This window comes from Falco punctatus (genome assembly GCF_963210335.1).
Source record: "Falco punctatus genome assembly, chromosome: 14".
NCBI lineage: Eukaryota > Metazoa > Chordata > Aves > Falconiformes > Falconidae > Falco > Falco punctatus.
Window position 1 is genome coordinate 17,326,871 of NC_137594.1, and position 6,378 is coordinate 17,333,248.

The 6,378-nt window shown below is 35.7% G+C and overlaps 1 protein-coding gene across 1 annotated transcript in view; it reads right to left on the minus strand.

Moving 5' to 3' along the window:
• The window catches only part of SALL1 (spalt like transcription factor 1), a 156,362-nt gene extending 150,317 nt beyond the window's left edge, over positions 1-6,045 (minus strand). The window contains exon 1 of the mRNA XM_080411265.1: positions 5,958-6,045. The gene's annotated coding sequence lies outside the window, so the exon portion shown is untranslated. The remainder of the gene's footprint in view (positions 1-5,957) is intronic.
• Between the last annotated feature and the right edge of the window lie 333 nt (positions 6,046-6,378).

Here is a 6,378-nt window from a genome sequence, read left to right on the forward strand (position 1 = left end):
TCTTCCTAGAGACTGATATGTTGCATGGGGTCCTTAGCATGTCTCTCTTTATTCATGCTGAGATCATATCTACTGATTTTTCTAGTTGTTCTCCTCCAGGTTCTGTGCTGCAGTCCCTTTTTTGAAGTTTCTATTTTCATAGATGACCATTACTTTCTTATATTTAATTCCTCCTAAGTGCTGTAATTTCCCAAATGTTTTTAATTCCATAAGCCGTTTCCTGTGATCTTCTCCAGACTACTTCTCAGCATGGTTTTCAGTTTTCTCTGGGGCTATATTTTTTTTTATCCACCTCTTCCTCTCCTCTCTCTTCCCTCAGCATACAGCAGCACTGGCCTCCTTCAGCCATAGCTCATTTGTCTGTTTAGCATCTGTTTGTCATTCATACCCCTTGATGTTATAACACTCATCTTTTTCATATTCTCATCTATAGCCCACTGTGAATACTTGCACAATGCTTTAGAGTCACCATAGAGCATTTAGTTCTATTTCTTCTAATAGGATATTTGCCTCCTTATCTTCAATAGTCTCCTTCTTCCTCAGGAAGTTTTAATATTGTCATCGCTATTTTAAATTTACTGTTTCCTGCAGCTGATCTTTAATTAGAAAGCTGTAATGGGACAGTGTATTTGCAGAAGCCCCACTTGTCCAGCCTGCAGATATAAGAATCCACTCCTAAATACAGACTTCATCAGATGACATGATGCAGGCCTTCCATTACTTTTATTACAGATAAGGAAGCCCCCTGCAAATGTCCTGATTTTTCCAAATACTCAGGACTCATGAATACCAAAAACTGGTACAGCCTCATGAAAAAAAGGCACTAACACTGCAGAATTAATTTTGGGTACAGAAATTGCTAGAATTGCTATGTAGTAGGCATGCTCTTTTAAGTTTTGTCTCCTCTGTTTCTCTATGCGTCTGTGAATCAATGTGAGCAAAACGAAGTAAAATTTTTGCACAATGTTCTACCCTGAGGCTAAATGAGTTTCATTCATTGCTCTGAAATTATTGTAATCACTATTTATTTTTGACAAAACTTGAAGGCCAGAATCATATATCAAGACCCAGTTGCAACATGTAAAATACACCCATTTTTTATATAAAATAAGAAATCTTACAAGCTATGCATCTGAGAGATATGGTGAATACAAAACAGATGAAGAAAGCCCAAGGTAACACTCAGATGATAATGGCTAGTGTAATAAGCAGTGCTACTGCACCTCAACTGCTTGGCTATGATTAAACTAATTTAATAACTGCTACCATGCTAAGAAAAGGAATTAATAACAGAATAGTAGTTCACTGTCTTCTCTCTGCTGTAATTTACTCAGCACCAAAGTATTTATTAGAAACATATTTATTGTGTACTCACTTTTGGACATGCCATATGTTTCTCTACTTATGATGTAATAATTTGTGTTTGGGTTTATTTTTGTTAAAGTGCTGTATAAAAAGACTAAAGCTGAAACTGGAAAAAGTCACTAGATATCAGTGCTGAATGTAAGATCAATTTCATAGGAAGAAATTCATGCCTCTAATGAGAAGTTTGCTGTAATGAAATGAAGGAGATCAAAGCTGATAGAAAGCAAAGCTATGTAATGAAACAGTGATTTAAGAAGCCTGGGACGTTCACTTTATTTTCATTGTAAGATAGGTTACTTGCCTTACTGTTTGGTATTGTTTATGCTGGTGTCTGTACATGGTTTTGATTATATTAATTAGATTATTGGCCAAATTCTAAACTGTTGTAAATCAAAATTGCTCTTCTGACTGCAGTAAATGACAGTGACTTATACCAGCTGATGAGCTACCCTTCAGTGTCTCACAAATACAGGATAAAGATTTTGCAAAACTTCTAAAAAGTTTGCTTGTTTGTGAAAATGCTACAATTTATTGCAGTTTTGTGAATGGATAGAATTTCTTGCTGTAAATACTTTAATTAGTATTATAAAATGAATTGAAATTTAATTAAGGATGAAAAAAAGCACAGTGGAAATTTTTAAAAGGATAAAACCAGCAAGAAACACTCCCAGATTTGAATGCCATTTTTACAGTAATCTGAACCAACATCTGAAATGTGTTATATAATTTTAAACATATACTAAAAATTATTTTTTTCCAGCTTAGAGCAAGTGCAGACTGAATAGCTGTTCCAAAGCTTTTAGTAATTTTTCCCCTCAATCTCTAGACGTAAACAAACAAGAATGCTAATTAAGAATGTTACTTCAGGCAAGAATCTTGTCAAAGTAGTTAAACAGGGTTAGACCCCATCATCAGAAGGTAGGGTAACCTCTAAAGGAAGCATTCATCATGTACACACATTGCAGTTATTCAAACAGTGATTCTGCAACAGTTTGAAATCAATGCCTTAGTATATTATTAAAAAATATTGCTGTTGCTCTTAATAAGACAATCAAATGTGTGTTCACTTCTTCTAATGCATATAATGAACACGGCACTTTTCCAAAATGCTTTTATGATAATAAGTAGCTGGGCAGGTTTTATCAGAGATTGTTGTACCCTTGATGCCTTAAATTTTCCTTGTTTCTCGGAGACTGTAATCAATGGCACCACGTGCAGTTTCTCCACTATGACTGCAGTTTTACTAGGATTTATGAAATGTCCAGTACAAAAGGGAAAAGGTAAACTTGATTTCTAATAGGACATCAGACTGGCTTGTATGCAGGCACAGTTAACATGATAACACGTTGGTTGTTAAGTTCTTTGAAATAAGGACTGTAAATTCAACAGTTTTACCTGGGTACACCCAAAGGGCTGGAAGCAAAAAGCATTTCTTAGGGTCTGAATCTGGCTGCACATACTTCTGGTGTTCTCACCAGAAGCTGACCTAGGCATTTGAGCAGAGTGCTGTGGTGCTATCACAGCCTGGATGATTGACAGGCCAGGACTTCAGGGTACATCATGGGGACACCTGCTTTGAAGTTTAGACACAGACAGTGAAACCTGTTAGACTTCAACTGGGAAAGCACTTATGTGTGTGAACAGTTCAAAATGACAAAAGCTGATGCCTTTTGAATGCAAGAAAGCTCCACTGAAGAAGGAATGCTCCATTCTGTCAATGCACTAAGACCTATGACACTATTTATTGAGACCTCCATGAAAATCAGTAAAATCCCTAAGGAAGCCAATTACTTTATGGCTACTCTATTCCAATGGGACTCACTGGTCCTGAAAGATCTTCAGAGACACAGGGAAGCCGAGAGTTTGCAAGGGCAAGTGATGGAAGCAGACTCTGCTGGAGCCCATATGGACCCAACAGAATTCACAGGAACCCAAGGCCTGAGACGTAGCTCCCATGAGGTACTGGCTCCACACAGAGCCCGGATTGGAACTGATGTATAATCCACTTTACAAACGTAAAAGCTTCATCTAAAAACTTTTGTCTTTTTAGCTCTTATAAAGAAGCCATTCCTGAATCTGAACAAGCACTTGAAAATTTACCAATAGTGTATATTTATTTACAATCTCATTCTAGGTCTCCAGCAAACTGTCTCTGCTATGTCTACACACAGAGGGGAAAACTGCAGAAAGTGTGGCCAAGTTCTTGAAACTCTGGATTTGGTTTGGATTGTTTTCTTCTGATATACAGTGTTAATATCTCAATGATTCTGCAAAACTGTCATTAGCTCATCAATCACAGTTTTGTGACTGAACTGAGTATAGTGATACATATTCTCTCACTTGCTGTTTTTACATTATATTTTTAACCTGTAGAAAAAAATTAAATGTAACTTTGAGACAATGTAATGAAGGAGAAGTACAAAAGGAGTAAGTATATTTATACATGTTAATACAGTCAAAGTAGTCTATATTCAAGACAAGTGTCATTCAATGAGTTGAAAATTTCCAGGGGCAACTTTCATCTGACATCGTTTGGGTAAGTTCTATCCAGCAAATTATCATGTTGTGTAGTATTTTATACTTTCAGAAGTTTCATTTCAACGTATTTGAAATAAAATGAAAATCATTGCACTTTATTTCAACTTCCCCTTTTTTCCTTGTGGGGTAAATAACCTAGAAATTAATATAAAAATATATTACAAAAAAGCCAAAGTTGACTTCATAGCAAAATAAATATGCCCATGTTCTCAGATAACGAAATGAAATTTAGTTGTGTTTGTGTGTGTATATTTAGGCAGCTACCTTCGAAAAACAACCTGCATGTTACAGTTAGTAACATAGTAAGGATTTGTATAGATGGTGTAGCTCGATATGCAAGTTCATTTGAACTGTAACTTATGCTAAATGAACTATATGAACTACATGCAAGTTCATTCTTCTGTAACTTATACCTTTCATTTTAAGACAGTATGTCCTTGTGTTTTTCCAAGAATAGATGTATAACTTAGTCTTTGGGCACTGATCCATTTTACGCATTTCCTGATCTGCCCTTGTGTTACTAGAAAACTTATCCAGAATGAAAGCTCAGTTTGTGTAAGAAATAAAATTCAGTTGGATGTAGGTGACTGTTGCACAAACATGTACACACAGTGTTACACACAAATGTTGACATTTATCAGCATCATTTAGAAGCAACCAAAAAGACTCCTTCTAGGGGACCAAATTTGTAATGGGTATATTTACGCAATGTTTGCATTGAACTTAGAACAGCCTGCACTCTGTGTAATGTTTCAAATAGGAGTGCTAAAAAGGTACATTTCTTTCCCATTGAACTAAGATTTTATGTTTCTGGCAATGGTTTTGGAAGATAATGTATTTGTTAGCCAAAAAACCCATTCAGAAAATAACCTTACTCCTACTTTGATGTACAAATGTAACAACAGAGTTCTTTAGGAAGGGATAAGACCTGTCTTATTTTTACACATTATAGTCTTTTTTTTCCCCTAATGTCGAAGATGCTTATCTTAGTGAAAGGCTTCTCCATGGGTTTTATTTTCCTTCTTTCTGGATGAATGAACTTTATCTTTTCAGCAAGTTAAAATTTTTATTTAAAATGTGAAATCTTGTCGAGTCCCAGGGTTAAGTGCATGGTTTCAAAGCTGATATGCTTTGAACATATGGCTCTCTTATTTCTAGCTATATTTAACATTCTTTTATCTTGAAACATTTTGTTTAATTTTTCAGAAATGCCATTTGTTTAAAAAAAACTTTTTGAGAATCAAGTCTCCGGCAGGGCTATCTCTTTCCTCTATTTATATACAGGACACAATCCTGGCAACAATTTAACTCCAGCAAGTTGGAAAAATTCCACCTGGACTAAGTCTCCCACAGTCAAACCGGCTGTGTGTTCCAGAAGATGGTTCACTATCAGATGGCAACTGATGCATTTCTCTTTGCATCAAGGGAAATAAAATCAGTTATGAAAAAAAATAACCTCAGGGGAGGGACCTACATTAATCCTCTTTAAGCTTGGCATTGCTCTCAGAGTGCTTTACATTGCAAATTTTTTTTTAGATCACCCTAGGTCAGCTGGGATTCCTACTGAATCTGGCAATAGTACTTTGTTCTAGACTATATACATCTCATTAATACTTCATTTTAAAAAAAAATATTCCCAGACATTTGCCCATTAAGTATTTCAACTGAGGGATCAGGGCCTAGGAGATACAAAATCTAAATCAACTCAACAGAAAATATTTCAGTGTTCCATAGTTACTCAAAAGAGAAATGCTAAAACGTATTTTGGAGAACAATACTTCTAGTATTATTAGGAAAGAATTGATCCTGCATAAACATAAAGCATTTTGAGAGGTAGAATAATGAAACATGTACAAACATGACTTCAAGTATGGGTAGTACTATCTCCCTTAACGAAAGTGTTCTGTTAGGAAATCTGTGTTAGATCCAGAGGGTTCACCTCTAAGAAAAAGCAATTCCTCTTGCCTTATAGGTGCATATTAATGATATTACACAGCAAGATAAGACTACTTGATCTATTACAATTACAAGAAACAACTCTTGAAGATACTTACAATTAGGATACTCTTTAAAAAGCAGAATTGAGTGCCACCTGCTTCTTGTCCTCTGAGTCTCACATCCAACCAGTTCTGCCCTGGTACCTGCACATGAAGAAAAGGGAAAAGTTTAAGGTGTTAATGTAAAAGCAGGCATCCAGTCTAGGCTAATCTGACACATGGATGTGGCAGACTTCTCCCCACTTGGAGATCCCATGTGAATATTCTAAGCACCTCCTAGATACCTTCTGCATCAATTCTTTCACCTTCTCCCATCAAGTTTTTAATTTTTAATTTCCACAATTATGTAGAGATAACAGAATTATTGTAGAAATATTTCCATATATTGTAGAAATATTTACTGGAACACAGATTCAAAACATGCTTTCACATAGGAGTGGGATAATCCTAACTTTTTGTATTCTAGTGCAGAGGCAGC